Source organism: Ranitomeya imitator, chromosome 7, assembly GCF_032444005.1.
Source record: "Ranitomeya imitator isolate aRanImi1 chromosome 7, aRanImi1.pri, whole genome shotgun sequence".
Taxonomy (NCBI): Eukaryota; Metazoa; Chordata; class Amphibia; order Anura; family Dendrobatidae; genus Ranitomeya; species Ranitomeya imitator.
Genome location: NC_091288.1, coordinates 27,456,500 through 27,478,344, shown reverse-complemented (window position 1 = coordinate 27,478,344; position 21,845 = coordinate 27,456,500). Strand labels below are relative to the sequence as shown.

The window sequence follows — 21,845 nt, the reverse complement described above, 5'->3', positions numbered from 1 at the left end:
TGTTTTTTGTTGTTTTTTTAACAGCCGAATTTCTGTCGCGAGACCAGAGTTGCCGTATTACCCCACTCTTATTTGTTCATTTCCAGGAGGAACAACTGAATTAGGACACAACGCAAAGTTCTAGAAAAGATGCTTCAGAATTGATGTTTCAAAGGAGACCTTAATGAGGCCACAGGAGACATCCTCTATTCTATAAGGCCTCATTCACACGTCCGATTTTTGCATACAAGTCCTATCCGTGGTTTTCATATATGATATTCTATGGGACCATTCACACGTTCAATTTTTTGCTCGGTCCGAGAGGTACGCGGCAAATATCAAAGACGTGTCAAACTTAATTCCAAGGGTTGTATCAAAATCGGCTCAATGGGTGGTTGGAAAAATGGGACCACACTTGGATGACATCGGAGTTTAGTAAGATAGTCATAGACTTTCTATACATATGAGAAAAACAAACTTTGATCAAACTCTGATCCAAATAATTGATTTTCTCATACGCAAAAAAACCCAAATCGAAAGTGTGAATGAGGCCTCAGGGTGACTGGAAACAACTTTTTTTGCAATTGTAACTGCTGATTGTCAGGTTTCAGAAGCCAGATATGCAACAACCGCTTGATCGCCTTGCCATCTTCAGTATAAAAAGAAATGATCACAGTAAAAAAAAATTTTTCCCAAAGTTACTAACTGTGACAAAACACTCTGGGATCGCCTTTGCTGGGGTCAAAGGACACGTGGTTTGTGCATTGAATCTGAGGCGTACAGCAGGTTTCTGAGCAGGCTGACCTCAGGTCAGATTTATTAACGTGAAAGCAACACAAAAAAACAAAACATAAAAATAAATCCTAGCCTGTCCGGCACTAACTAAACAAATACGTTGCTATCTCAACAACTGGGGGGGCTTCTCCCACCCAGCTAACATCACACAGATCTTGAGCAGAGCTCTTCACTCACGTTTGTCTCACACAGGCAGGCAATCTGTGTGCCCCAGGCAGACACTGGAAACACCCAGCTGGTCATCTTTTATTCCTGCAATCATTAACCCATTAGCACCCTGAAGATACTGAGTGGCCTAATTCACATAGGACAAACACCTGGGCGAGATATACCTGCCTCCATCTACCACACCAGCATGAGTCTTACATATCCCCCCCCCCCCTTGCTCAGACCACTCCGGTCGAGCAAGAACACTTTTGAAACAGTGCACTCGGGATAGGGCATCGGCGTTCCCCATCTGCACCCCAGGTCGGTGCTCCACCGTAAAAGAGTAAGCCTGCAGGGCAAGGAACCACCGGGTTACCCGACTATTACGGTCCTTGTGGAGGTGCATCCACTTGAGAGGGGCATGGTCTGTGACCAGCCTAAACTTCCTACCAGCCAGGTAATACTTGAGGGAGTCGAGAGCCCATTTAATGGCTAGGCACTCTTTTTCAACCACCGCATACCTCTGCTCATGTACATTCAGTTTCCGACTGAGATAGAGGACCGGGTGTTCGACTCCGTCCCTCACCTGGGAAAGTACAGCTCCGACACCAGTATCAGAGGCATCAGTTTGTACCACAAACTCGCTGCTGAAATCAGGAGTCACTAGTATGGGCTGAGAGCACAAAGCCCGTTTCAGGCTGTGGAAGGCCTCTTCAGCAGCTGAGGTCCATTTTACCATGACGGAACCCTTCCCCTTGGTAAGATCCGTCAAGGGAGTAGCCATGGCTGCAAAATTGGGTATGAACCGGCGATAATAGCCGGCAATCCCCAGGAAAGCCTGCACTTGTTTCTTGTTCACTTGTTGTGGCCAGCCCTGAATTGCCTGTATTTTGTCGATCTGGGGTTTAACCACTCCTCGGCCAATCACGTAGCCCAAGTATCGGGCTTCTTCAAGCCCGATGTGGCATTTCTTGGGGTTTGCCGTTAAACCTGCATCTCGCAGGTCATCAATCACCGCTTGTACCTGGAGATGAGTTTCCCAGTCTATGCTGTAAATTACGATGTCATCCAGGTAGGCAGAAGCGTACTGTCTGTGAGGCCTCAAGACTCGATCCATCAATCTCTGGAACGTTGCGGGAGCTCCGTGAAGTCCAAACGGCATATAGACATACTGGAACAGACCTTCCGGTGTAGCAAATGCCGTCTTCTCTCTGGCCGCCTTGGCCAGAGGAATCTGCCAGTACCCCTTTGTTAAATCCAGGGTCGTAATGTATCGGGCTTTACCAAGCCGGTCGATCAACTCATCGACCCGGGGCATAGGGTACGCATCAAATTTAGAAACTGCATTCAGTTTCCTAAAGTCATTACAAAACCGGATGGAGCCATCCTGTTTAGGTATCAACACAATTGGACTGGACCAGGCGCTGTGTGACTCCTCAATGACTCCTAAGTCCAACATTGCCATCACTTCCCGGGAGACGGCTTCACGGCGGGCTTCCGGAATCCGGTAGGGCTTCACATGAACAGTGACGCCAGGCTCTGTGACAATCTCATATTTCACCAACTTAGTCCGGCCAGGTTTTTCGGAGAAAAACTGTCGGTTCTGTAACAAAAATTGCTTAACCTCAGATTTTTGTCGTTCTGAGAGAGTCTCAGCAACCTGCACCTCTGGTACAGTAGGTGAACAAACCGGACGGGGCAGATCCGCCGTTAGGGCAGAGCGGTCTTTCCAGGATTTTATCAGATTCACATGATAAATCTGTTCCGGTTTTCTCTTACCCGGCTGGTACACTTTATAGTTCACTTCACCAACTCTTTCTCGGACCTCAAATGGGCCCTGCCATTTCGCCAGGAATTTACTATCCACCGTAGGGATTAGGACCAACACCCTATCGCCGGGTGCAAATGTACGGACCCTAGCGCCTCTATCATAACTTTGCCTCTGGGCTCCCTGGGCCTGTAACATATGGTCCCTAACAATGGGCATGACAGCGGCAATACGATCCTGCATTTGTGTTACATGGTCGATCACCGTTTTAAAGGGAGTGACTTGACCTTCCCAGGTTTCTTTTGCAACGTCCAGCAGTCCCCGGGGACGACGGGCGTACAACAGTTCGAAAGGCGAAAACCCTGTGGAAGACTGGGGAACTTCCCTAATGGCAAACAGCAAATAGGGTAACAAGTAATCCCAGTTCTTCCCATCTTTGTCTATCGCCTTCCGGAGCATCTGTTTTAAGGTTTTGTTGAAGCGCTCAACCAGGCCATCTGTTTGAGGGTGATAGACAGACGTACGCAACGGGTCTATTTGTAAGAGCCTGCAGAGCTCCTTCATTACCCTCGACATAAAGGGAGTCCCCTGGTCGGTGAGTATCTGTTTTGGAATTCCCACCCGACTAAACACTTGCACCAATTCCTTGACGATCGTCTTGGTAGCTGTGTTACACAAAGGGACGGCTTCCGGGTAACGAGTGGCATAGTCCACGATGACGAGGATATGTTGGTGCCTGTTATGAAAGGCAATTCAGAATCACAATGGACATGGAGGTCAGAGCACATACAGTGAACTGACAATAACCCAAAATAATAGAACGAGCTCTGAGACGTGGGAACTCTGCAGACCGCAATCCCTAAGCCTATCAAACCACACTAAAGGTAGCCGTGGAGCGCTCCTGACCAGAACCTAGGCGCCTCGTCACAGCCTGAGAAACTAGCTAATCCTGAAGATAGAAAAATAAGCCTACCTTGCCTCAGAGAAATTCCCAAAAGGAAAAGGCAGCCCCCCACATATAATGACTGTGAGTAAGATGAAAACACAAACATAGAGATGAAACAGATTTAGCAAAGTGAGGCCCGACTAGCTGAACAGAACGAAGATAGGGAAGATAACTTTGCGGTCAGCACAAAAACCTATAAAAAAAACCACGCAGAGGGGACCAAAAAGACCCTCCGCACCGACTAACGGTACGGAGGTGGTCCCTCTGCGTCTCAGAGCTTCCAGCAGGCGAGAAAAACCAATAAAGCAAGCTGGACAGAAAAATAGCAACAAAATAACATAAGCAAAACTTAGCTTTGCAGAGCAGCAGGCCACAGGAATGATCCAGGGAAAAAACAAGTCCCACACTGAAACATTGACAGGAAGCATAGATCAAAGCATCAGGTGGAGTTAAGTAGAGAAGAAGCTAATGAGCTCACCAGATCACCTGAGGGAGGAAACTCAGAAGCTGCAGTACCACTTTCCTCCACAAACGGAAGATCCCAGAGAGAATCAGCCGAAGTACCACTTGTGACCACAGGAGTGAACTCTGCCACAGAATTCACAACAGGTGCCCACGTGCGGATCGGGGAAGGGGCCCAACCAAATCCATCCCAATTCTCTCAAAAGGGACCCCGATGATAGGAAGGGGTACCAAAGGGCTACGGAACTGAGATTTAGGGGCCGCGATTTGGCACTCTGGACAGGACTCACAATAATTACGCACATCACAATGTATTCCAGGCCACACAAAACAATGCAATATCCTTTCTGTGGTTTTCTGTACCCCCAGATGTCCCCCCATTATATGTCCGTGGGCCAAGTCCAGTACCTTCCGCCGATAAGGTTTGGGTACCACTAACCATTGCACTGTGTCTTCCCCTTTTTTTTCTACCTGGTAAAGCAAATCATTTTCAAGAACCATATACGGGTACGCTAGCCTAGTGTCAGGTTCTACGGGTACCCCATCTATCATTTTTACATTTTTCCTAGCCGGAGTCAGGGTAGGATCTTTCATTTGCTCGCTGTGGAAGTCATCCACCTGGACTCCCAAATCTGGCAGGCAGGGTGCCGGATGGCTGTCTGCCTCCGCCTCTCGCTGAGGTTCCTCAGTTTCCTCTGTTTCCCCCGCCATGACGGAGAAGGGGTACTGAAGGTTAGATTCACTAACCTCCCCAGCAACATCTTCCTGTGGGGTCTCCTCTAGGGACTCGGGACCTCCAGATGGCATGGGAGAAGATTCACGGGTACAGCTACCGTGAAGGAGCAACTGATTCTCCCACAACTGCCAGAAATAGGGAAAATCCCTTCCCAGGATTACATCCTGTAACAATGCGGGAACGAGTCCCACTTTGTGCTGCACTGACCCATAGGGAGTAGAAATCCATATGACCGCTGTTAAGTACGAGCGGGTGTCACCATGCACACACGTCGCAGAAAACTTGTCAGACGGACCAGATGGAAGTGCCACCAGACTAGCTTTCACCAGAGTCACCACACTTCCAGAGTCTAGTAATGCCACAACATTTTTCCCATCAACAGATAAATCACACAGGTGTTTCACTGTATCATTTTGACCCGCATTCACACTCACTAGCTGTGTAACCAAAGACATGCGTTTTCTAGAGTCTATAACGTCGCACTGCATGGGTTCAGCGGTAACAGGACAGTTCGCAGAAACATGACCCTTCTCATGGCATCGGAAACACCTAACAGGTCCCCTACTGAGACCACCGTCCAATACTCTTGGTCTCGGAGTGCGAGCAGTCCCGGACTCCTCCCCCACAGTTTTAACCGATTTCCCTTCACCCGTGGTCCCTGGAACAGTCTTACCGGTTCCACGAGGAGGAGGCACAGACCGAGGGTTGGCGGTGTCGTCGGGAAGTCCTTCTGCCACGGAATAACGCTCGACCAACTCCACAAGTTGATCCGCTGTCGTGGGATTTCCTTGGCTTACCCACCTTTTCAGCGCTGGGGGTAGTACTCTCGGGTACTTGTCCAGGACAACCCGCTGGATTATTTCGGGTATTGTCAGTACCTCAGGTTGCAGCCATTTCTTTGTTAAGTAGATCAGGTCGAACATCTGAGACCGCGCCGGTTTATCTTGCAGGTATGTCCACTGATGTACCCTCTGTGCCCGGACAGCCGTCGTCACACCGAGCCGGGCTAGGATCTCAGCTTTCAGTTTCTCAAAGTCCTGAGCGACCTCCGGGTCCAAATCATGGTAAGCTTTTTGGGCCTCGCCGGAGAGAAACGGGGCAATCAAATCGGCCCATCGTGCCTTCGGCCACTTCTCTCTCAACGCCGTCCGCTCAAACGTTGTCAGGTATGCCTCGACGTCATCTTCTGCAGTCAGCTTTTGCCAGTATCGACTCACATGGATCCTTCTGGACTCTGCTTCCGGGTCAGCGTCAGGCATGCTCACCAGGCGCTGCGCCACCTGTTGGAGAAGTTGGCGGTCTGCAACCGTCATGTCCAGTAACTCCTTCAGCTGTGCGGCCATCAAGCGATTAGCTTCGTGCTGTGCGGCAGTGGCCTGCTGCTGTACGGCAGTGGACTGTACTAAGGCTTTCACCACGTCTTCCATGCTGTCGCCTGTGCCACGGTATGCCCGCATTCTCCACCACAATGTGACAAAACACTCTGGGATCGCCTTTGCTGGGGTGAAAGGACACGTGGTTTGTGCATTGAATCTGAGGCGTACAGCAGGTTTCTGAGCAGGCTGACCTCAGGTCAGATTTATTAACGTGAAAGCAACACAAAAAACAAAACATAAAAATAAATCCTAGCCTGTCCGGCACTAACTAAACAAATACGTTGCTATCTCAACAACTGGGGGGGCTTCTCCCACTCAGCTAACATCACACAGATCTTGAGCAGAGCTCTTCACTCACGTTTGTCTCACACAGGCAGGCAATCTGTGTGCCCCAGGCAGACACTGGAAACACCCAGCTGGTCATCTTTTATTCCTGCAATCATTAACCCATTAGCACCCTGAAGATACTGAGTGGCCTAATTCACATAGGACAAACACCTGGGCGAGATATACCTGCCTCCATCTACCACACCAGCATGAGTCTTACATAACATTAAAAAATAAGAAAAACTTGCGCCATGTGAATCATTTTGATCGGTGGAGTCCGGAGCACATTTAAAGAGCATTTCTAAGTTAAAAAATAGAGGTGAGCGGGATTCCTGATTTGGCAGAATTCTCCAGCGCGTTTCGTTCCAGGACTTTGCAGACAGAAGTTTCCTTTCTGGTAGATTTTTTATTTCTCATTCACTTCTAGGTTTGGAGCAGATGCTGCTGCCCTTGTAAAATAAAACCAGCCGCCGAGCTGTGAACAATGTTTTTTACTATGAGAATGCAGGAAATATGACAGCAGCGCGTTAACATCCGATACTTTCACTTGCACGTGGTATCAGCTGTACTGGCTCGCGATGCCGTAATAAATATATTTAAAGGGATTTTCCAAGATGCGGAGACTTTAGTTTATCGACACACATGTGACTTTTTATAGTTTATTCATACATATTATGTATTATTTGCTTTTTTTTTTCCCCTGACGGAGTCCTTGGGTTTCGTTCTCCAGGGCGATGACACCAAGGTCTCCCCCAGACACATCTGTATCCAGCGCAGGAGGCGCAGACGTATCCCAGGACTACAAAAAACAAACACAAACAGAAGACGACAATCCAGGAACTTAGGAAAAGTAGCAAAGACCAAGTACAGGTCAATTCACTAAAGTCATTAATCACTTGTAACATATTCTTTTAAATCTACATATATTTTTTTTTTTTTAAATCCTGAAATCTTGCAGTTTTCAATTTTCCCAAGCAGCCACCTGTACAATGACTGAGAACACCCTTATATACACAAAATAATAGGTGATGTCACAGCTCTCCTCCTCCTCCTGTACAATGACTGATAACCCCTCTATATACAGTAGATAACACAGGATCCACCATTCACAATAGATGATGTCACAGCTCACCTCCTCCTCCTGTACAATGATTGATAACACCTCTATATACAGTAGATAACACAGGATCCACCATTCACAATAGGTGATATCACAGCTCACCTCCTCCTCCTGTACAATGACTGATAACACCTCTATAAACAGTAGATAACACAGGATCCACCATTCACAATAAATGATGTCACAGCTCACCTCTTCCTCCTGTACAATGACTGATAACACCTCTATATACAGTAGATAACACAGGATCCACCATTCACAATAGCTGATGTCACAGCTCACCTCCTCCTCCTGTACAATGACTGATAACACCTCTGTATACAGTAGATAACACAGGATCCACCATTCACAATAAATGATGTCACAGCTCACCTCTTCCTCCTGTACAATGACTGATAACACCTCTATATACAGTAGATAACACAGGATCCACCATTCACAATAGGTGATGTCACAGCTCACCTCCTCCTCCTGTACAATGACTGATAAAACCTCTATATACAGTAGATAACACAGGATCCATCATCCACAATAGGTGATATCACAGCTCACCTCCTCCTCCTGTACAATGACTAATAACTCCTCTATACACAGTAGATAACACAGGATCCACCATTCACAATATGTTATGTCACAGCTCACCTCCTCCTCCTGTACAATGACTGATAACACCTCTATATACAGTAGATAACACAGGATCCACCATTCACAATATGTTATGTCACAGCTCACCTCCTCCTCCTGTACAATGACTGATAACACCTCTATACACAGTAGATAACACAGGATCCACCATTTAAAGTGTAACTGCGGTTTCAGGAGAACTTGCAGCAGAAGGTCTCCGTTTTCCTCTAGTTCCTCCCTCCTCCTTCTCGCCTCTCCATACAATGTTATGAGCACAAACTGTCTGCCTTTACTAAATACAGAGTTTCTCAAGCACAAGATCAGTCCAGGAGGAGAACGAAGCTGATTTATCTGATAAAGATATATTACAGAGTGTCTTATTTTCATTTGTACTAATTGATTTATGAAAATAAAATAAAATAGCATTTATTATTTTAATACTGCTAGGGTGATACATTCCCTCTAAGGGAGACAGGGAATATCAGTTATTATTCCTTATCGGTAGACGTGACACGACTGGTCCCGCTCACTTCCACACCGGGAGCCGGATTCCTCCTTTTCACCTGTCACCATGCCACAGTTGAATTTGCCAGAAACACTTCTTGGACTGAAAAATTTGTCAATCCCAACCCCCATGGTGGTCCGATTTATGGGATAGTCCCACAAAATTCAGGACTATTGGCAAGGCACCGCTCCATAATCCAAGCCTGGGGGGGTCTTCTGCTTTATGACAACACTCAGAGCCATAACTATTGTGGGTGCAGCGATTCTTTTTTTTGTCGCACCTGAGCCCAGAAGGGCCAAAAGGTACCATTCATCCATATGAGAAGACCAATTCTGTAAAGACCCTTTATAGGCGGGGGGAGCTCTTAGGAGATTCTGCTTTTGGACCCATGATCTTCAAGAGACAAAGCTATATGGCACAATTCTATGGGGATTCCAATTACCGTATTTGAGTATTTAGCTATAGGGCCTGAGTTTGCAATGTATGAAAGGTTCATATAGATAGCGTCGTATAGCGTTATTATTAGTTAATATCTCAGCGGTACTGTTATATGATACCCAAATGGAAACTATAAAATGAGCAAAAATCCCCAATAATTATCTGTGATCCTACAAACGCCACCTGCGGGATCCAGATGTAAAATCTATTCTTTCCTCCTACAATAAGAGATCTGTCACATATGTGATCTTACAAATGAGATCCAGCGTGGGCCGGTACGTAGGATGTACGATGCTGTACGGCCCAGCGCGACGGCAGTCTCCATCATTATTACAATTACAGATGTCAGCGCAGACGTAAAAGACTCGTAGCATTTTATCAATCTAGTGCCGAGTCGACGTGATGAAATAAAATGTTCTTTTACTTGGGAAATTCTACAGATGGAATACAGATGAGATGAATGTCACTGGCTGCGATGGTTACTTCACCAGGAAAAAGCAGAATAAGCCACTGTCAAACCCCTCAGAGCCGATTATCTCATCCGGCGGCAATAAAATCCAATATGGCTAATCCCATAAAATGCTCCAGAGTAACAATACTTTCAAAAGTAGAAGCATTAATAGTTTGTTTTTCACAATTAACAAAATAAACTGAAATCACATCAATATTTGCCGTGACCGGCGCCCCTTTGCCTTTAAAACTGCATCAATTCTTCTAGATACAAAGTTCAGGGTTTTGTAGGATCATAGCCAGGTATAAAGGTAATTAATGATATCAGAGTGGCGATGATGATCATCAATTTTATATGTAGATTGAAACAAAGTTATTAACTGAAACAGAAACAAATATGTAGGAGGATTAAAACTGGGTGAGGAACAGACAAACTGCTACAAAGGTGAGGTTGTGGAAGACAGTTTCATGGCACAAATCATACACTATGGCAATACTGAGCACAGCAGCAGGACACAAGGTAGTTACACTGCATCAGTGAGGTGTCTACAATGTATAGCTACAGCAGATACAACTATAGAGCAGGTTCTTGAGCTGACCACAGCCGGCACCCAAGTCTGACTATTACAATAAGAGCCAAGGTCGGGCTTACAGAACACTACTATATTACAGTACTTTATTGTAAAATTGATCATAGGTTCAAGTCCCCTGGGGAGAGTAGTAAAAAATGTAACAAACAATTAAATAAAAAATATATATTATATATATTATATATATATATATATATATATATATATATATATATATATATACAGTGGGGCAAAAAAGTATTTAGTCAGTCAGCAATAGTGCAAGTTCCACCACTTAAAAAGATGAGAGGCGTCTGTAATTTACATCATAGGTAGACCTCACCTATGGGAGACAAACTGAGAAAAAAAAATCCAGAAAATCACATTGTCTGTTTTTTTATCATTTTTTTTGCATATTATGGTGGAAAATAAGTATTTGGTCAGAAACAAACAATCAAGATTTCTGGCTCTCACAGACCTGTAACTTCTTCTTTAAGAGTCTCCTCTTTCCTCCACTCATTACCTGTAGTAATGGCACCTGTTTAAACTTGTTATCAGTATAAAAAGACACCCGTACACACCCTCAAACAGTCTGACTCCAAACTCCACTATGGTGAAGACCAAAGAGCTGTCAAAGGACACCAGAAACAAAATTGTAGCCCTGCACCAGGCTGGGAAGACTGAATCTGCAATAGCCAACCAGCTTGGAGTGAAGAAATCAACAGTGGGGGAAATAATTAGAAAATGGAAGACATACAAGACCACTGATAATCTCCCTCGATCTGGGGCTCCACGCAAAATCCCACCCCGTGGGGTCAGAATGATCACAAGAACAGTGAGCAAAAATCCCAGAACCACGCGGGGGGACCTAGTGAATGAACTGCAGAGAGCTGGGACCAATGTAACAAGGCCTACCATAAGTAACACACTACGCCACCATGGACTCAGATCCTGCAGTGCCAGACGTGTCCCACTGCTTAAGCCAGTACATGTCCGGGCCCGTCTGAAGTTTGCTAGAGAGCATTTGGATGATCCAGAGGAGTTTTGGGAGAATGTCCTATGGTCTGATGAAACCAAACTGGAACTGTTTGGTAGAAACACAACTTGTCGTGTTTGGAGGAAAAAGAATACTGAGTTGCATCCATCAAACACCATACCTACTGTAAAGCATGGTGGTGGAAACATCATGCTTTGGGGCTGTTTCTCTGCAAAGGGGCCAGGACGACTGATCCGGGTACATGAAAGAATGAATGGGGCCATGTATCGTGAGATTTTGAGTGCAAACCTCCTTCCATCAGCAAGGGCATTGAAGATGAAACGTGGCTGGGTCTTTCAACATGACAATGATCCAAAGCACACCGCCAGGGCAACGAAGGAGTGGCTTCGTAAGAAGCATTTCAAGGTCCTGGAGTGCCCTAGCCAGTCTCCAGATCTCAACCCTATAGAAAACCTTTGGAGGGAGTTGAAAGTCCGTGTTACCAAGCGAAAAGCCAAGAACATCACTGCTCTAGAGGAGATCTGCATGGAGGAATGGGCCAACATACCAACAACAGTGTGTGGCAACCTTGTGAAGACTTACAGAAAACGTTTGACCTCTGTCATTGCCAACAAAGGATATATTACAAAGTATTGAGATGAAATTTTGTTTCTGACCAAATACTTATTTTCCACCATAATATGCAAATAAAATGTTAAAAAAACAGACAATGTGATTTTCTGGATTTTTTTCTCTCAGTTTGTCTCCCATAGTTGAGGTCTACCTATGATGTAAATTACAGACGCCTCTCATCTTTTTAAGTGGTGGAACTTGCACTATTGCTGACTGACTAAATACTTTTTTGCCCCACTGTATATATATATATAATCAGATCAAATCACTCCCTTTCTTGTAACATAAGCAAGATATAAAAGAATCCCCACGAATAAAATATCACAATATTTATCCCAAACAGTAAATGAAACAAAAATTGAAAAAAAAAAAATGTAAGAATCGTTGAGTTAACCTCCAGAAAAATACGTAATAAAAATAGATCACAAAAGTCGTATGGTGCCCAAAAACCAGCTCTCATACAACACCGTGGACAGAAAAATAAAAAACAAAGTTACAGTTCTTGGAAAGTGAGAACAAAAATCAAAATTAAACAGGGGACCACTTGGTCTCTATCACACAAGGATCGTCATGGACATGGAGCGTGTCCTGATTACATGACACAGGATATGTCCCTATTTTTAGAGTGTACAGTAGGAAAAACTTGCTAGTAGTGCGTCCATAAGACTCCATAAGTCAGAAAAAGGCAAGCTGACCCCAGGAGGAAGCCGTCAGGCGAAACCCGGGGTTGGATGGAAGCTAGCGTGCCATGTGACTGACATCCTTTTTAGGTGGTTCTAACTTATTCACTTTTGTGAGTATAATAAAAAAATATATATCTACTTGTTCTTTAAGGTATAATCGAGACAGTACTGTTGGCGGTGATCGCCTGTGGAACCACTGGGCTCAGAAGGACAGATAGTAACATAATTGGATAAATACCCCAATACTGGACGCGCGAGGAAGATGGTGGATTCCGGAGATTCTGCTCCAATGATTGACAACGCAGTAAAGTTGTATTAGACCAGGGTCTAAGAGAGTGTTTATTATAGTCTGGAGTTGGGTGCCATCTTATTATTATTAGACTTTTTGGATTCCTGGATGTGAAAGTGAGAAGGAAATGACGTCCATCTCTACTAGGCTGCTCTTTGTTTTCTGTAGATCGCTGACTACACGGCTAAATGCTCCGAACTGACTTTACATCCATTTACCTACAAGCAATCAGGCCTTCATTCATCCGTCTGCCAAGGTTCCTTTAGTTTGCAGTCATTTCACTAATGAGGCCAATATGGTGGAAGGACGGTATTAGGAATATCAACCTTTAGATTTGGGCAAGGAATGCAATCTGGCACTGGCCATTCACTACAGACTGAGGACGTATTGTGTCCAGCTGAGTCTCATCACATTTTCCTATATTAGGCTGAGGTGACCTCATATAATGGAGATTACAGATGACGACGCTCAACGTCTCATAGATTAAAAGCAGACAAAATGGCCTTTGTTGCCAATACCGAGCAATCAGGTTCAAAATTGTAAACTTTTTAGAGCAGATGATAAAATCAAAACATGGATGCCATAAACATAAAAATAAAATATTGTCGTTTCCGTACTCGGACATCTCAACCAACCCAATTTTCATTTGACTAAATCATGATCAGATCTAAAAGGGCTGCGGTTCTGAAAATATAATGCAGAGTGGGCCAAAGTGAGCGTTGCCTGGCTCCTCAAGGGCGGGACTTAAGATTTCACACGAGTGATTATTTCAATATTGTTTTGTTGCAGTGCTGTTCCTCGGCTTATTCCAGGTCTTCTCTGTTTACAAACAAATGAGTAACGCCTTGTTTTTTTTTTTGTGTTATTAATGGTACCATTCGGAGTACCTACAATATTTTTATTGTACTTTTTTATAGGACTGCGGCACTTCCGAATATGCTTATTTTTGCTATTTTTATTTGATTATTTATAACTGTGGAAAGGAGGTGATTTCAAATTGGTATTTTCTTTATTATTATTTATTATTATAGCGCCATTTATTCCATGGCGCTTTACATGTGAGGAGGGGTATACATAAAAACAAGTACAATAATCTTGAACAATACAAATCACAACTAGTACAGGAGGAGAGAGGACCCTGCCCGCGAGGGCTCACAATCTACAAGGGATGGGTGAGAATAAAGTAGGTGAGGGTAGAGCTGGTCGTGCAGCGGTTTGGTCAATCGGTGGTTACTGCAGGTTGTCGGCTTGTCGGAAGAGGTGGGTCTTCAGGCTCTTTTTGAAGGTTTCGATAAATACCTTTTTTTAACACAGCGGGTGCCGAATACGACTCCCATCATTGTCACCCGGTCGTGCTGATCTCAGAGAGACCAGGTGACAATGATGAGAGCTGCCTTCAGCACCCGGCGGCTGAGAACAGCACGAACTGTCCGGCTTTTTCCCTATTTGATGATACGTGTCACGCTGATGTCTTCCGTGTGTCATTCATCGTTGTGCGCGTGTGTCGCATGCATTTTGTCCTTGATGCGCGTAAAAAACAAGACATCGTTGTGAGTCTTACACACGGACCCTCGTTCCATCTGAAAAACCTGCACCACCACTGAATACAATGGGTGTACGTGTGTCCAAATTTGCGGTCCTTAAAAAACAGACCGCATACGGACACAAAAAAACGGACATGTGAAGGGGGCCTTATGCCCCCACAGCTCTCCTATCCTTTTGTCAATTAGCGCAGGCCCCAGCGGTCGGACCCCACCGATCAATGAGCCGTCACCCATCCTTCAGATCAGTGATAACTTGTTTTCACCGGACAACCCGTTAGGGTAAAGTTTACGCATAGAAGTCCTGCACTAATTGTATCTACCAATGTACAAAGCGGATATGCAGATGTCCAGAACACCCTACATCGTGGGAATTTTCGTTCCCTGTAGAAAAGTAAGGATTTCACTTTTGCTCTTCCATTGACTCATATTTCCAGAAAACCAAGGCAGAGGCAGGAAGGTCTGAAGACGGCCAAAAGCCCGAAGATATTTTATTGTGAAATGATCCCTAAAAACAATAAAGGAAGCAGTTTGAGGCGTGACGGTATTCGCTCCTCACTGGCGGCGTGCCCCGCTGACACCTCTGTGCTTCAGCATTATTGCCAAATCCACAGAGTGAGTGGATCATGATCTCAGGCTTTAACATGCTCGGCTTGAGACATCAATGCCAAGTGGGATATGAAGAGGAAGAGTCAGGGAGGCTTAAGCAATAAATTAGGGTGGGAGTCATCTGGGACCACAGCAAACTGCACATGTCATAATAGGTTGGGTAGATATGGGGTCGTATTCTTGTAACGTGGCCCATCAAACGCACACTATGCAAACACACAGGAGCTTTCATGACCTCCCATTCTAAATCCATGGGCATTAATATGGAGTGGCCCCACACTTTGCAGAGGTAACAGCTTCCATTTTTCTTGGAAAGCTCACAATCTCAATCTAGATAATCCCGGGTAACGTCCTCCGGGCATTCACCAAACCCAGATTTAGATAAAGAAGTGTGATCCATCATTGCACAGAACACTTTTCCTCCAGAGGTGGTAGCTTTACACCACTCGATCCGACGACGCTCGGCGTTGTGCTTGGTGATGTAACGCCATCTCAAGCTGTGACAGATATCAAAGCCCCCGCTGGAGCCGACAGCCCATTTTTCTAGACTCAAGAACAATGCACAACAAAGAAGTTCTTAAAATGTCCTTCAGCCAATTGATTAATGAAAGAGAATCAGTAAAATAAAATAAAAACTTTTGGATGTGCACTCTGTGCCGCTATGTGATACATCTGTATGGGACTTTATCAATCACTACTTCTTAGAAGGGTCCCTCATCAATAAACAGTACAAACTATCCTCCTGCTAGAAACCTGATCGATCAGTGATCTGGAGGGAAACACGACAGAAAGATTTCCCTGCAGCGCCACCGCAGGGAAAATTAAGTATTACACATTGCCCATTGAAATGGATGGATTCTTTGTGTAATACTGGAGGGGACAGGTCCTGCAAAGGGAAAAATGAGTGAATTTCTTTAAAAAAAAAAGAGGAATCTCAGCTCAATAATGAGTGTTGCTCTGTGTGGTTTGTTCATCCACATTGCACATCTTGAGGTCATGATTGAATATACTAAAATTAAAAATTGCGAAAGCCGAGGATGATGTAAAAGAGGAAGAAAACCGAATCACAGGGTAAAAGAAAAGATTTTCAGAAATGAAACTGTTAAAACAGAACTGGAACCTGATAAAAAGTCATTTGTGTCTTTAGAAGGAGATATGAAAGGTTTGTAATAAGCAGCCATACACGTTTATGGTGAACCTACACCAATTATACACTGCTAAAAAAAACCGAAAGGAACGCTTGCACATCACCGTGTAACCGCAGGGATATCATCTGTCCAGCTAGAAAGCAGAAGAGATTGTGAATCAATGTCATCAGCTTTGGTGCAAAAGTGACAACTGAAGAACTCAAGATGACAGCAAGACGACCCAAAAAATGACATGGTTTTGAAGATAGTGACCATAGACAATTCCTCTCTCCTTATCCTTCCTGCCTGATACTTTTCTAGTTTTGCATATTGCTAGTGTCGTTGTCACTATTGGTAGTATGAGGCGGTACCTGCAGCAATTTCAGGGTGCACAGGTAGTCCAGCTCCTCCAGGATGGCATGTCCATACGTGCCGTAACTAAAAGGTTTTTGGTGTCTCTTAGCACCTTCTCAAAAGCATGGAGCAGGACACAAGCCACCACGAAAAGAAAGAGATGGACAAAGTCATAAAAAGGCATCAAGCCAGCAGCAGGACTGGTATCTGCTCTGTTTGTGTGATGAGGATAGGAGAAGCACTGCCAGAGCATCAGAAGATTACTTTCTATGGATACTGGTGCACATGTTGCTGACCAGACTGTCAGGGGCACCCTTGTCTATCTCTGCCCCTTCAGATTACTCCTGAAGGTGGAGATGCCGGTTCTCATGCCTTGCTATGCTCCTATATCAACCCCTATTTGTCCCCTCCCCCACCAAGAGTAGTGGGAAGCAGAAGTATATAGGAGCACACTAACCGGACAAACAAGGGAAGATGAACAAGGATAAATGAAAATACCAACTATACAAAATACACACACCAAAAAAACAGAATTGAAGACAAAGAAGTTTAAGGAAGAAGAAACCAAATAGGAGAGGATGAGGATATGCACACAGACAAAACTCCTAGCAACAATCATTGGGCTGAAGCCTCTGTCCACGAATAGGCCAGACAAAGAATTTTATTGCCCCTTGCCGTTCCAAGATATATTATAGTACTTCACATCTTCTGACATGAAACCCAGCTTTAGTTACAGGTTAGAATTTTAGATATTTGTGTTAGTCCTCTTGCTCGTGGCCAGTTTTTAGCTCAGAGTTGTATATAGCATAATATGGCACTCAGAGAGCTATATGCTGTTTTTCTGCACCATTACATGTTTCTCATTTAATACTGTATGGATTCAAGAGAAAAAAGTCTGGTATGTTCCAAATAAGCTGTGATATCAAGATATTCTCCATGAGATATGAAGGCAGCAGCCGTCAAGTGAGGACACCGGTAGGGGAATCAGTGGCCATTGTGGAGGAGCGGCGCCCCCCCAGGAGAGGAGCACAGGTTTCGTTTTTTAATTTTCCACCCTGGGCTTATGCACAGTAAGTATGGGAGAACCCCTAAAACCTTTAGTTACCAAGAATGGAAATCACCTTTGATCAGCTGAATCAACTGCAGAAAAGCCGGTGCTTTCCGTGGAGTCAGGTACAGAGATTAAGGAGATATCCATACTCTACAAATGTGTGTATACAGAAAGAAATTCTGATGATAAAAATGCAGAATATCAGGGAATTGTCATTTATGCATTTCTATAACGCAAAGGCCAGTTTTGGAGTTTTGTCAAATTGACTTGCACAGTCAGATAATACTGGCACAAAAGTTCTACAACCATGAGTTGGGAGCCTGTACATGTGCCCAGTATGTAAATTACGCAAAGCTTAGCCTTCACCAGGGGTGCAATGATGGCAGTGGCAGAGGGTACGACTGTGGGAGTGAGGTCCACTAAGGCCAGTGTCCATAGATGCACATTCAGCTGCAATGTATTTCAGTGAAGGAGCCCACCGGATCTCCGCATGGCAATACATGGCGGCGGCCAATCAGGTGCCGGCAGCTCACGTTGGCTTGCACATCATGGGTGGTGCATGGCAGTGACGTCTTGTGCTATCCATGCCAAAGTCAGCTGCCGGATATAGAAAAGGATGCTGTGCACCATGGGAAGGTAAGAATAATTGATTGATTATGCTTAAAATGTGCCATCCCCTGACGAAGCGGCTTCTTTTTGCCGCGATACGCGTTGGGTTCAGCTGCCTCCCGGGCCTGTCACACTCTTGGCTGCTACCTTTGGCTGCTGTTCTCACCCTCCCTATTACAGGTGATTATTGGGTGACAGGGCGGCACATTGCTCTGCTTGGGGCACCTTTCCTTTGTGAGACCACTTTGTTTCCTGCCTTTATTAGAAGGTGGTATGGAGTACATCCGCTTCATTATTATTTTCTACTCTGTTCCCCAATGGTGTGCCAATTCTTGGCTTTAATTTATGCATCAGTCAGGGGTTCATAGGACCATTTGTGTATATACTATGGAGCTTTGAAGCCTCTTATTTGTGGTTACTACCTCATATCAGTGTATTTCTGGATCCCTTGCAGTATATATCAATAGTGATATTCTTTGTATGTGCTAGTACTTTGATGTTATATATATAGCATACGTAGTGGTGTACAGGCCTCATGTTTTGTTTTTTTTTGGGGGGGGGGGCAGCTGGTGATTGTATTGGTTTTAACTGTTTTTAACTATGCTTCCAATAAAGTTTTTCCTTTTTGATACATATTATTGGTGGTGTGCGAACATGTTTTAGTGGCGTCTTTTTCTGTTTGTTTTCAAATTATCTTTTGCCACTTGGGTCCGCACCCCCATTTTCTCTTATATGAATACTTAATATCAGAGTGCGCCAGCTTCTTATAAATTTTGAATATCAGAGAATTGTCATTTATGCATTTCTATAACGCAAAGGCCAGTTTTGGAGTTTTGTCAAATTGACTTGCACAGTCAGATAATACTGGCACAAAAGTTCTACAACCATGAGTTGGAAGCCTGTACATGTGCCCAGTATGTAAATTACGCAAAGCTTAGCCTTCACCAGGGGTGCAATGATGGCAGTGGCAGAGGGTACGACTGTGGGAGTGAGGTCCACTAAGGCCAGTGTCCATAGATGCACATTCAGCTGCAATGTATTTCAGTGAAGGAGCCCACCGGTTCTCCGCATGGCAATACATGGCGGCGGCCAATCAGGTGCCGGCAGCTCACGTTGGCTTGCACATCATGGGTGGTGCATGGCAGTGACGTCTTGTGCTATCCATGCCAAAGTCAGCTGCCGGATATAGAAAAGGATGCTGTGCACCATGGGAAGGTAAGAATAATTGATTGATTATGCTTAAAATGTGCCGGAGAAGAATGAGGGACATTATTGCTGGAAGAGGCCCAGGATGGGGGACATTATACTAGTAAGAGGGTCAGGATGGGGCACATTATACTAGGAAGAGCCTGGGATAGAATGGTGCCCAGGATGAAAAGGGGAATTATTACAAGAAGGGCCCAGGATATGGACAATATTACAAGAAGGGGCCCAAAAGGGGGGAATTTTACCACGCAGGGAGCAAAGGATGGAGGATTTTATGACAGGAAGTGGCCCAGAATAGGGGACATTATACCAAGAAGGGGCCCATGATAGGATAGGGATGGGACATTATTATAGGAAGGGGCCTAGGACAGGGAACAATAATTTAGGAAGGGGCCCAGTACAGGGGACATTAATTCAGGAAGGAGCCAGGATGGGGACATTATTAGTGGAAGGGGCTAGGACGGGTGATCTTCTTACAGGTAGGGGCCAGAATGGGGGACATTATTAAGGGAAGGAGACAGAACAGGGACATCACATACAGGGCAAATACACGTTTTTATAGGTTCTAGAACGCTACAAGGGCCCATACATCTGACCAATTTTGCACCAGGGCTCATCAGACTCTAGCTATGCCACTTGGCTGCACCATCTATTTGGCATAATATAACGTCTCATTTGATTCATAAAATATTCTCTCTCCGTATTCACAATGGCTATTTATTGCGCGCATATTGCAGTGGATACAGTGACAAATGGCACAGAGGTGTCTCAAATTTTGGAAAAGAAGTGAAGGGAAGGAAAGCAGAGCGTCAGTAGGAGCCTCAGAAAGCAAAACACGAGGATTAGAGGCGGACATTTGGGAATTTTTTAGCATAACATTTCGCTATGTTGCTTCACAAACCTGGGTCTAAAAATAATTATGAATCCTCTTGTGGCTGAGATAGAAAATCTTATTACTGATAACACAAATGATCAAAGGCTTTAAAACCTAAGCGTTATTCCATGTTACAATACAGAGGCCTGGGCAGAATATGTGAGTGCTGACAATTAGCAGAGGTTTCTCCTAAAAACAAAATTATTAGTATTTTCCATAAGGCGATTATATGTAATATTCACATTCCCTTCAAGGGGAAGCAAAATCTTACTGAAAAGCATATCTGTAAAAATCACAAGAACTGAGACGAACATGGATGAAAAAAAAAATTGTGAAAAAGTTCCTCTAAATTACTTTTTTGGGCCGAAATTTTAAGAACATGACTCCGCAATGGTGGGAGCCCTGTTCAGACTTCTACTAAAGTGGTCGTGTTTTCTGATCAGAATGAAGCAACACGGTGCCATGTATCTATGTATGAAAAATATAAAACTGGTCCTTAAAAGAATTGGAGGTGATTTTACCAATCAGCAGATATATTTTCAAGCTGCTACTGGCACTCAAAGATTTTCTCAAATTTTCTCTTTCAAAAAGAGGGCGAGGTCCATGTTGTAGGGATGCGGCTTATTATATTTATTAATTTTCGAAACCAATGGAGGACCTAGGTTCTACGGAACCAAACTTAGATCACTATAAAAGCCAATCATGAGTTTATTTCATAAACCATTCCCGCTGTTCTCCTTTATTAGGAAGTGGTGGTACATCTAACCCTCCAGGGAGGTGACATAAGCCTTCAGTGATCACCTTTCTTAAATATCATTACAACTGGGCCACTTAATGGCCCACACAGCCTGATGAGAGTATGACTACAGGATCAGACTGCACAGGGTTTGTTTGTAGTCTGTTACCATGGAGACACATAGATCTGTGTAGATTCTGGGAACATGAAATAAAAACCTTAAAATCAAGACTGTTTGTAATGTTGCTTCATTTTTCGTTAACAAAAAAAATAAACATATAAAAAATAAGTAGGAATATTCTTTAAAAGCCTATGCAAAGAATGTTTGATATTTTCAAAACAGGGGTCTCAAATGAGGAGGCCATTATGTATGTGACTTTCTCATGTCAATTCTTTCATAAAATTGATTAGTATAGAAGTAAAAGGAAGCCTCATCTTTATTCAATCTCTGCCTGGGTTTGGAGGAAGCTGTCTCATAAGAAGGAGATGATGGTGGGGGATCGACCCTCGTTCTGGAGAAGGGGTACCTGCTTCAATGAGACATTAATGTGGACATGCCATAAACATTTAAGGGAATACCGCCAATTATGAATTCTCTTCCTTTTGGATCTGCAGATTATTACGTTCCGCTCCCATTCCGAACGATACATAGAATTAGAACATATTCTAATCTCAGATTCCACACTTTTGCCTTCTTGTTTCGATTCCTGCTGCCGGAACACTTTATGGGTGTGAACATATTGAACCATTCTGTCTATAAAAAAAAAGAAAAGTTCAATTTTACAAAGGCTTCAAATCAGCAATTGTGGTTAGGGTTTAGAAGCCATTTCCAAACTGGAATGCGGGCAAGGTCCTAATTCATGGCCTCTTTGTCACAAGACCTTTCCAGATGAAGGTCGGGAGTTCACAGGACGG

The 21,845-nt window shown here is 44.2% G+C and overlaps 1 protein-coding gene across 8 annotated transcripts in view; it reads right to left on the bottom strand.

The window, feature by feature from the left end:
- FMNL2 (formin like 2) overlaps window positions 1–21,845 on the bottom strand; it is a 228,497-nt gene that overhangs the window by 148,382 nt on the left and 58,270 nt on the right. The window lies entirely within an intron of this gene.